Source organism: Varroa destructor, unplaced genomic scaffold, assembly GCF_002443255.2.
Source record: "Varroa destructor unplaced genomic scaffold, Vdes_3.0 BEIS01000003.1, whole genome shotgun sequence".
Taxonomy (NCBI): domain Eukaryota; kingdom Metazoa; phylum Arthropoda; class Arachnida; order Mesostigmata; family Varroidae; genus Varroa; species Varroa destructor.
In genome coordinates, this window is record NW_019211456.1 from 22,326,500 (window position 1) to 22,337,390 (window position 10,891).

The 10,891-nt window shown below is 44.8% G+C and overlaps 1 protein-coding gene across 2 annotated transcripts in view; it reads right to left on the minus strand.

The window, feature by feature from the left end:
• Window positions 1-10,891, minus strand: part of LOC111247000 (cadherin-like and PC-esterase domain-containing protein 1) — a 173,296-nt gene that overhangs the window by 120,942 nt on the left and 41,463 nt on the right. The window contains exon 1 of one of the 2 annotated variants that reach the window (XM_022797508.2): window positions 9,522-9,664. The exons of the other annotated variant lie outside the window; for it this stretch is intronic. The gene's annotated coding sequence lies outside the window, so the exon portion shown is untranslated. Of the gene's footprint in view, window positions 1-9,521; window positions 9,665-10,891 lie in introns of those variants that run through there. 2 annotated transcript variants of the gene reach the window in all.

Sequence of the window (10,891 nt, forward strand, 5' to 3'; positions counted from 1 at the left end):
ACTGATCAGAATTCGTGAGAGGAAAAAGAAGGAGAACAGAACAGGCTAAGCATCTCGGTCGCTCCTTAGTCCATCGGGACCACCGGAGGCCAAGGGGTCCAGTGAGGTCCAAAGTTGTTTCTTTTCCTTGACAGCAGTGTCGTAGCAGTCAGTCTTTAGGTTCGGTGATTCGACACTAGATGTATGTAGCTCACGTCGCAGCCCTTAAGTGAATATCTCTCAACCCGTCTGGATAGCTTCCAAGATCGGCAAGTCGAGCCTGTAGCGAAATAAGCGGACGCAAGGGCGAAAAAGCAGTCAGCTCGCTCAATCGTACCGTCTATTCACCGATAGAAGTTATAACTCAACTCGTTCCATTTTATAGCGAACGACTAATACGCTGATCGCACTACACATTTACAGTTGTCTGTTGCCTTGTGTGACGTCTTACATCAACGATAAAGAGAAATTACTTTGCTAAATATTATTATTGTTATATACGTATCCCTAACTTTTAGTCAAATAATTAAATATATTAAATAAATAAAATTATCAACCAAACGACGCAACGGTGCTCGCTGGCTGTTAAAGTACTTCTCTGAATACTGTTAGTCGGTACTACAGAATTGAATTAGGATCTTGACAAACGTATCAATGTATGGCAAGGACGAAATTTATTTGCTTATCAACTACTATATTGTAGTGCCCTATGCTTTTAGCCATGTGCCTAAAAGCTGTGATGTTATAGCCGAAATGCGGCATCACATATTTGACTGTTGAGTCTTCTAGGTCGACACCTTTTGACCAGTGCAAACTTCTAGGAAGTTTTTTTTTATCACCTGACTAACATAGTCATTTGCACTTACCACAGCTGATCTAATTTTATTCGAGTTTTTATCGGTATCTGTTCATGCGTACTTTCTCGTATATTTTTGACATACCTACAGCGGCATATTTATTGTGCGACTATTTCAGTCAGTTCTGTGCTTTTTTATTCGATGGTTGCGCTATAAGTATCGCAAATGTAAACCGTGACATTAAGTTACTATCTGCAGTAGCCTGATGGTTTCCAATTCTCGTTATCAAGCCTACATCGTACATACTTTTTTCTCGTTATGTATTTATTTATTTATAACTTATATATCATATAATTGTTATGATAACGTAAATACATATAACTTAAATGCATTTTCGTTATCATAACAATCACTTACTACCGTGGAAGATAACAACTATATCTTTTCTTACTACATAATTCTGTGGGGCCGGAATTTCAGTTTAAACAATACGTAGCTTGTCACGCTGTTAACATGTGACAGCTCTCAGAAGGAACAGAGCTTGTGCACATAATTGGCCTACTTTGTGCGCGAAACGGTGCAAACCTTTTTCATGTGCTGCTCTTTTCCCGCTTCTATTTGTCTGTGTGTTTTTGCGGTGTTCGTCCTTTAGGAGTTGGGAAGTCATAGCCCAAAGGACGACGGCAAACTCACCGTACGTCATTAGGCGCTGACAGGCCAACGTTCATGACAGACCATTCTTCCTACTCGAACCGGTGGGCTGCAATTTACCCATCCCCGAAATTGACTCCCTTCGAACATGTCAAGGTATCCAGTGCGTACTTGCTGTCTACGTGTTTGCGACATCTGTGCAAAAACTAACGGAGCAACAGGCCATCCTGACAATACCTGCAGGCTGTACATTCTATTCGTTCACTGGTCGGCCGCGTATCAGGATCAGTGCACGCGTCAAGTGAACGTTGAACCTATGTGTCCTGCACACATAAGTCCGATTCCTTTAGACGGTTTGCTTATTTTACCGATGTTCCGACCGTAAGTGGCTTCGGCCAGATTTAAAGCACGCAAAGTTTATGTACTCCTATTATTTCGCCTACAGCTGGTACTGTCACTGCCAGCACAGTTTGTTGAACAACTACGTCTGTGGACCTTGAAGGCTCGTGACGTTTCTCGCCTGGTGTCGAGCACACCACGCCACGTCATCAATTGCACAACCCGTAAACAAGTTAACGCAACCCAAAAATAATACACAAAAAACAGGAGAAACAAAATAACACTAAGTGTTTCCTTTGATAAACATCAACTATATTCTGTGTAACTAATGCAGCTGCTAGGAATATGGGCAAGGTGAATTTGAAGAGCATTCGACTGGTTCGTCCCAGAGTGAGGCCCATTTAACGTACAATAAACACACAGTTAGTGACAAGGTCTATTCGGGATTTTTTATGCGACCAAATGTTTGCCTAATGAAATCGCTTGATAGGTGTCATCGGCCTAGAGCGAGAAAGAGTACTTACTTATCTTTAACAAAGCCTACGATAGGGCGCCAAAGGTTTAAAGAAAGGGCTCAAAAAGTACACAAAGAAAGTGCCATTTCATAAAGGACAAAGTCAAATAGATGGACGACTATAGTTAACGATTAAAGGCATTAATTCTTCTCACAAATATGTACCTAACCTATTGCTAGCACGTTGCACATAGGGGCGTATAGGAGCAACGTTTAGCATGCGTTCGACTCCAGGGAATGTACATGAAGCAGTGACAGCTTACCTTGCGGTTTTTGGCTTTATCTCCATCTACGTACTGCTCGCTAAGTTCAAAGATACATGAATAGCATGTGTTTTTGAACTTCGAGAAGCAGAAAAATATTTTTTAACTTAACTACCACAAAAAGTGTAATAGCCAACTTAGAGATTAAGCGTAAAAAATTAGGAGCTGCGTCTACAAGTTAATGACTAATACTATACATAGCTATATGAAGTGTGAAAAAATCAAGGAAGTAACACTTATGACGCTAACCAGTGTTTAGATCCATAATATTCAGTGCTCGTTTCGATACTAGTCAACTGCTCGAAAAAACCATTTTCAATGTGCCTTTTATATACGATGCAAATGTGTTGCACAGCCCTTCTGTTACACGTCGGCTGCATTGCACTTTATGCTGCCTATGCTTTTCTTCTACCTAATCGAATAAAGAAAACTGTATCGTATGCAAAACGTTCGACAACAGCAGTTGGTTGCTTCCTTCAAACTGCTAAGCTTTCTACAGCATATATCTTTCCACTCGAGGCAGAACGTTCGTTTACTTTATAATTCGCCTGGTTTTTTTTCCATTGTCAGCAGTCAGTTACCAGTGCAACTGTTCTGTAGATACACTGATGCTGACCAGCATTAGACTCTGCCCTTATAGTCCCTGATGGCCTAGCTTTCTCTCTAAACTGGATAGACACGAGCCTGTCCCTTAACGAAATGAGTGGCCACAACATAGAGGCAGAGCCAAGACGTTGGCAGCAACGACGTACGACGTACGAAAACGGCGACTACGACTACACCAGCCACGAAGGCTACAGACGAAGGAGAAATAGCGTCCCGATGTTACCAACAGCACTGCTACAACAACGCCAACAAGGGCGACGATATCGCCGGCTTAGGATAAGCTGGAACTGAAGTAGAGTAAAAACTGATAGAAGGAAAAGGAAGCAGCGGATGCTGGCAACGCTGTGAGCAACCGTCTGCTAGCGTTCCCAGTCACAACAGCAGTCGCCTGCTGCTTATGCGGAAAGCTGAGCAGAAAAGACATAGTGAATAATAGACAGGAAAGGTCGGAGCGGCGCACTTTCCCCCTGCTCTTCCTTTTACTGCCCCAAAGTCCGTTTCGTTGGCTGGCTAAGACGAAGCAGAGGAAGTTGAGGGACAATGCCATTACCGAGCGCTCGATGCTAGTGGCCGCTGTGTTAGCTTAAAGAAGTGCCAATACGTGTTGTCGTTGGCTACGTTGGCCGGCGCAGAACATTACAACGACAGTACAGACGCATAGAGATCGTATGGCCGCCAATGCGATTGCGCCGACAATCTTAACAGGGACTGCAATATTGACCAGAGCGTAGGCATTTTTGTCGCATCTAACACGTTATGCACGAGAAGCTGGAGACTGCGTGACTCACGGCTACGGGAGGTAGCGGTCAGGACATTCCGTGCGTCGAAGCCAGCCAACTAGCCAGACGGCATCTTGACGAGTGTCCTCCCTGCGAGGGCTATTGCTTGAAGAATGAAGGCCGATAGTAAAGATGTCCGACAAGTTCCAATTACAAAAGTTGTCGGACTTCCCTGTTGGGCTATGAACAGCAGTAGCAGTAGAAATACTAGCATAGAGTACTAGCGGTTGAAGTGGTAGGGGTGTAGCCTTCGAGTTGTCCAGGGCAGACACCAACACTACTAAGCCAAGACTCGACACGGTACGCTGCTCTTCAGTGTTCTCCCATGCTGTCGTCTTAATGTAGCCGCACCGTGCAGCTGCCTTTTTAGACGACCACATTGTCCACGATTGCCGCACAGAGCTGCGAATGGCAGGCGGTCGCCGCCATTGTTGCCGCCGCGGGGGCGGAGCACCTACACGCGACGATGCTATCCGTTTGACGCTCGATCCGAGCTTGCCAGTGTCGAAGCAGTCCCTCCTCTAGTGGCGCTCACTTCTTAAGCGCGGGGACTTAAAGAGCGCATGTGTAATGTGGTCGACGGTAGAGTGGAAGATGTGACGACGTGAACCCCCCTGGGAGCTCTAGCAGTGGCTGCGACATCGAGTGATCTATCGAACCTCCAATATTCCTCACAGCGGGGTGTCGTCCCGCCTGTCCTCTTCTCTGGCCCTGCCAGAAGCCCCACCATCACCACGACTACCACAAGCAGCTTCCACAATATCTGCCGTGCAAGCGAATCCTCAGGCTCCCCTCCCTTTTTCTCTGACAGCTATTCCGCTATTCGTTGTCGTCTTTGCTACTGCCGCAACTATAACAGCTAGCTATCGCCAGCCACCATCTGTGGCTGATCTCGTTAGCGGTGCCATTCAACAGCGCCACTAAGCTCTAACTGCTTTATGCGCTGTCAGACGGCGCTGCCACTCTCTGCTCGCTCGAGCCATCCGCTCTGTTGTTTCCCCAAAGAAAGGAATGGGGATAGGTCGGCCTCGCAGGAGCTACTTGCAGAAACTACTACTACAACTGCTATCACATGGGAAGCATCAAGTGCGACAGTGGACGGTCGGTGACAGCGCCGCGACGGCGAAGGGGACAACGAAAGCTCTATGAGCAAGCTCTTCTGCGGGGATTTAAATATGTGAGCGCATGCACGTTGGTTGCATGGGTGTGAACTTACATCGCAGCGTATGTACACTACATTTGGCCGAGTAGAATGACGCGACGCTGTGGAGCGGCCTGGCTAGCCAACTATCTTGAATGCCACATAGGGATTACCGCGTCGCGGAGGGCTACGGGGCGAACGAACCGGGAAGCATACGCGGTGCGGCTTACGCGGCATCCAGCCAGTACAATCACATCTGCCTCACAGAATGGCCTAGCAGAGGAGGGGTGTTGGAGATCGGTCCCATAAATTCTCATATCCTTAGTGCATCTTTTTTCACGTCCCTTGTTCACCTGTCGCAGTTACTCAAGAATTTCGTATAGTAGTACACCTATTAGCTAAGTTATGGCGCTAGAACAACGATAGCGAAAAGGGTCGCCTTTACCTATGCGATAATCTGTCAATCTTTTTCGGTATCTAGCTCCACTCAGTCCGTGTGTCCGCTCATAACAAAATGCGAAGGTCCATCTTTTTAAAGGCGACCGTGAGTATTGACGATTGATGGCTGAATGTCAATTTCCCTAGCGCTTTGATTTCCCGCGGGGTAAACTTCCGCCGGTAATATTATCCAAATGTTTCAAAGTAGAGAAGTTATAAACGAATCTAGACGAATAAGAGTATGTGGTACTATTTGTTTATTTTACGAAGTTTTTATTTACGAAGTGAGCAACAACCTCTAATGGCATACTTCGTACTATTTAAGAAAGGATGACTAGGTTTTGCAATATTTTCTAACGTTCAGTAAATTTTGACTTTAACTCAAACAACGAACCAGTTGTATCTGGATTTCACTTTTGTAAAATGGATAAGCATATGATTTACGGACATTTTTTTGTACTAAGGAAAAAAGAGACGGAGAAAACAAATGTATCGTGACACACCTCTCATTTGAGTGGTCATGTTTATTATCACGATATATACACTAGACTGAATTAGAAATTTGTTTGGGTGTCCACCAGCTTGCCAGCAATTGTAATCAGGTAGATGTGTGTATCGTCAATGCCAAACGATCTTTCATTGTTTCTGTTTGCTTCTCTGTTGGGTAAGCTAATATTTGTACTTCCTGCCGCATTTGTATAGTCCGTTCATACAAATAAAGGAACATTTTACGCGCCTCCAAAAAAAACTGTCAGCAAGGAACGCGTATGTGTCGGTTAGGTCAATACTCAATTGTTCCAAGTATGTTCCAGCCACCACATAGTTGTTCTAAGTGCCCATTAACAGCTAGTCCATCCACTGCCATTGGACCGCGTTATCCATCATGATTGGTCTGTCCAACCAGCAATGGCAGCACGTTCATGAGTTGGGCGGTGCGCAGCTACTACTGGTATAACCACGGATCTCGTTTATCGACTGGTTAGCTATTGTTGCTGCCATTGGCACCGCCGTTAAACTGGCAAAAGGCCGGTGCCTTCTCTCATTTGATTCCGTTGTTGGGTGGCGCTGCTCACATGGAAATCAACCAGCGTTGTCCTGAGCTGTCCCGCCATAGCGGCCGAAACAAATACGAGCTCTACAATTGCAGGGCTCCTTGCTGTGTTGGAGCGGCGCTTTACATTATGTACATTGTGCTGCGGAAAATCCCAGTTTTGAATGCCTTTCCGTCATGTTCAGCTCCATCTTGGAAGGAAGTTTTCTGATTCAAAGGGTGTTGTACTTAGTGACAATGCACGTCGCTGACTTTCACGGTCGGGATCAGTGTGGTGATGGAGACACATAGGAATAGAGAAGGAAAGACAAACGGTCAGTCGTGGCGTGTGGCAAAAGGTAGAGAGGGCAAAAAGCTGGGAATTCAAACAAATTCTTTTGTATATAGTGGTAGCGTAATGCATCCTGTAATCTTGCGTCTATAATGTATATCCATGTCTATATTGCAGTAACAGTACATACCCGGTATGACCAAGGTCGTGGCATGTACCTGGCAGAACGGCTTCACGGTGGAGTATCATATCTTTGGCTGGGGTTGTGGTCATTGTTTTCGTACCGGTTAGACATCGGTACAAGCACGACTAGGGTTTATTATCGTCCTTTGGTCTCTTCGCGAATCCGGAAACGTCAGCTATTATTGCAACCATAAGCTACGACAAGTGATTAACATACTACCTTTACTTCGTCTACGAAATCGGGATCCAACGTTACTCCATCATCAAACAGGCGGGTCGACACGAGACGGGTTTTTAGTTTACTTTGGCGGGATTTGTTATGTGCTTAAATGCATGTGGCATAAAAACACAGAGGAGTATTGTATATATCGCATAAGAAAAAGAAAATCCTGTATGCCACTTACAGCTTGTCATAGTTGCCCAGATAGACTTATAGGGCACGAAAACAACTGTGCAGTAATAATTGCTCTATTTGAACAATGAGGAATCACTATGCAATACAGATTTGCCGAACAAAGTTAGACAAGTGACAAGCACAACGTCAGCGTTTTCGTCGAATTTCGTGCTAGTTTCACGTACTTCACACACCTATGCAAGCAAACACTAGAAAGCGACACACGATATACACAATCATTTCGAATTATCTTGCTAAACGTTTTGATCCTTCGGCCGATACACTAACCCTTCGATCACTATGAACGCATGCTATGTCAAAAAACGAAACAGATAGAGTGCAGCAAATTCAACTGCCATGACTGAGTACCAAACTTCGAATGATGCTCAAAGCTCATGAAATCTTCGCAGGGTAGTGTGGTACCCCCTTGATCACTGGCCAATTCGCTACAGCTAAATATCTACGTAGATCTCAGTATCGAAAACAGGCACTGTTTCTGTTTATAGCTATTTGTTTTTTCCACTGCAGTCGCCTTCGCGGCCGCCAATGGCGCTACCGATATAAACACTTGGCGGCCAATACCGCCTGCCTACAGTTATAACAACGGGTAAGACACATTGTGAGCTCACTTCTAGGTACTTTTATTCGGCATGCAGAGCCTAGCTAAGTAAACCTTCTCGGAACGTCAGATTGCCGGGCGAGTTTGAATCTGTTGAGATGGAGCCTCCCTGAAGTGGCTAAACTAAATCGTTCATAGTGGATACTGCATAAAGACGCCAATGACGCGCCGACTGTGACCTCTTGTCGCTCTTCTCTCTATTGGAGTCGACTACTCGACAATATGGTAATCACTGCCGCCAGCGTTTCTTATACAAACAACCATAAGGTCAATAAACAATCACCGAACAACGATGACTATAAGAGCTAATGATACATAAAAGCCACATTACAACGGCATAGGAAATGTCAGGCAAACCGGGCGAACGCAGCACATATTCTCGCCTCGGTTTTTCTCTTTCTGTGAGCAACTAGGAGAGTACAGAAAGCGCACCCCAAGGGGAGCAACACTAGCTGGCGGATAATTTATGGGAAGGCTGTTGTAACAAAGAGGTGCCGCGCTCCAACACAAAATGGAAGTATATACACAGATAAGGATAACTCGAAAATAGAAAAGAAACCCTGGTCATATTAGTTTATTAGGATGACCTCCGACGAATATGTTCGCGCGATACATGGGTGTCGATAAATTTTGAAGCGAGAAACCTTGATACCATATAGATTTCATAGTAAAGTGGTGGATGCATATTAGAGCTCCGCGCAGTAAAGTGTAAATCTACCGATAAAGCGTATTTCAAATCAAGAGAAAACAAGTATTATATTTGAGTTGCACGTCTTTGGTTCAACGTATGTATCAGATCTGAGTAATAATTGATTATAGTTTGTTGGATTTCTTGTCGGGGTTACGACGATACGTTGATTTGCTCTGCATTCTTTGAAATTACGACTAGAATTATGGTTTTTTTTGCCACGGCACAAGGTCACTTTGTATGTGTCTACGACTTCTTGTCTCCGTAAGACATCATAGCGGAACTTAAATAAGACTAGACGAGGCAGCGGGTGCCACCGGCTAGAAGGCAGGGATCGACGAAACGAAAGACTTAGTGACTAAATATCAAAACAGATAATACGTTCTACGGAAACGTATCTCTCTGTTAGATCAAGGTTGATTGACGCACAAGACGCATGGGTATGCCATACATACGTGACGCTGGTGACAGAATTAATCTATTTTACGAACCAAGTACAGGAGCATTTCACCTACGTAAGCGTGCTTTACATACACGAAGTCACATGCGATAAAAATGCTATCCAGCATTTTCTTACAAAATGCTATTTTCGACAAAAGAACTGTCGTTTACAAAAAAAAAAAAAAAAGTTTCCATGAGATAGCTTACTTAATAGTCTGCATCTCGTTCATATTACAAATCCCCAATGCAAAAATGTCTATCGTATACTATTGTTGTTAGGGATGCTGGCCTTGCATTTGTATAGAGCACACTGCGGTATATACATACATATGGATGATGATAATAACAATGTAGCGAATGAGCGTACCATGACGATGTAAGCGCAGAGGTGTGGCGGATGCGTATGAATACAGACGCGAGCCGTCCTACTCAGCCGTCTAGTGAGCTGGCTGTCCAACCACTATATAAAGTAGTTGGGGCAAATAGTAACATGCTGGAAACAGCAAGGTGTGAAGAGCATGTTAGAACGTACTTTGCCCCCTCCCCCTCCCCTTCCCTCTCAAAAAAAGTACTACGGTCAGGCCTTTCCGCGAAAAAAAAAGCAGCTTTCTACGAACGTGTACAGAAGCGTCGACAGCACTAGCTACGCTGCCAAAGGGAACCTGAGCTAAGCAGCATACGGAAATAGCAATAGCGCATGCTACCAGATAACGCTTGGTGCAGGGATGAAGCAGCAAGAAGGCAATGAAGTGCCAGGTAATACGCACGTTGTAACGATGGCTCTTACAAGAGTAAAACTGTTATTACTTTCATGTAGATGGGCTCGCTAAGGTCTGCCGCCTGTGAGCCCGCAATAGAAACAGACGTAATGGTAGGAGGGAGAGATGGAACTGAAATTGAAGTAGGAGAACAAGGACAGCATAAGGGCGAAGAAAAAGCACAAAATGAATACGACGTGAGATCTCGGCGCGAGGATACTTGATAAAACTAATGATCACCTTTTGTCGCAGACAGCTTCAGGATCAGTAACGATCGCTTTTACTTGTTTCTATTATGAACATAATATAGAATAGTAGGCAGAATTGACGTAGCTTAGTATAGTCGGCCTTAATATGGAGATATTCTGCTGGTGTAATTTTACAGTCGCCTTCATTCGTCCATTATCGAGTCACAGTTTAGATATTCTTGATGTGTATCTCATGTAACACAAAGTTTCAATCGTCCCAGCCCAATTATACGATCTATAATAATTTCTGTCAATAAGCTTTCGTAGTTTTCTGAAGTGATCGCTGTCTCCGAATGCGCGCTTAGCGAAGCGCAATGGCTGGTGGTCAAAAGTGTACCTATGGCTACTGTTGTCGCTGCTGAAGTACTCGTTGAAAAGTGAGACCTCAGACAGCAGGCTCAGTCGCGCAGGTTGTTTGGACTATCGTTGTCATACGACATCACGCGAGTATGCGAAAATAACGGCCCTCCTTCCATCCTCGCTTTGCCGGCACCTTTTATGGCGCTCCTCCACTGCACACAGCTATCACAATCTCCGTTCCTGTTGTCGGTCCCGTGACGGTGTCGGCGGCTCCATCGGCATTTGCAGCCCTTCGCTCCAGTCTCGTACAGACCAGCATATATAATCCTGATCATGCCGTCCTTTTCTCGCTTATGCTAATGAGACTCACACATCGCGTCGCGCAAATGGATGTGTGCATATGCCTTCGTCTGTACGTGCGCGTGTGTTCT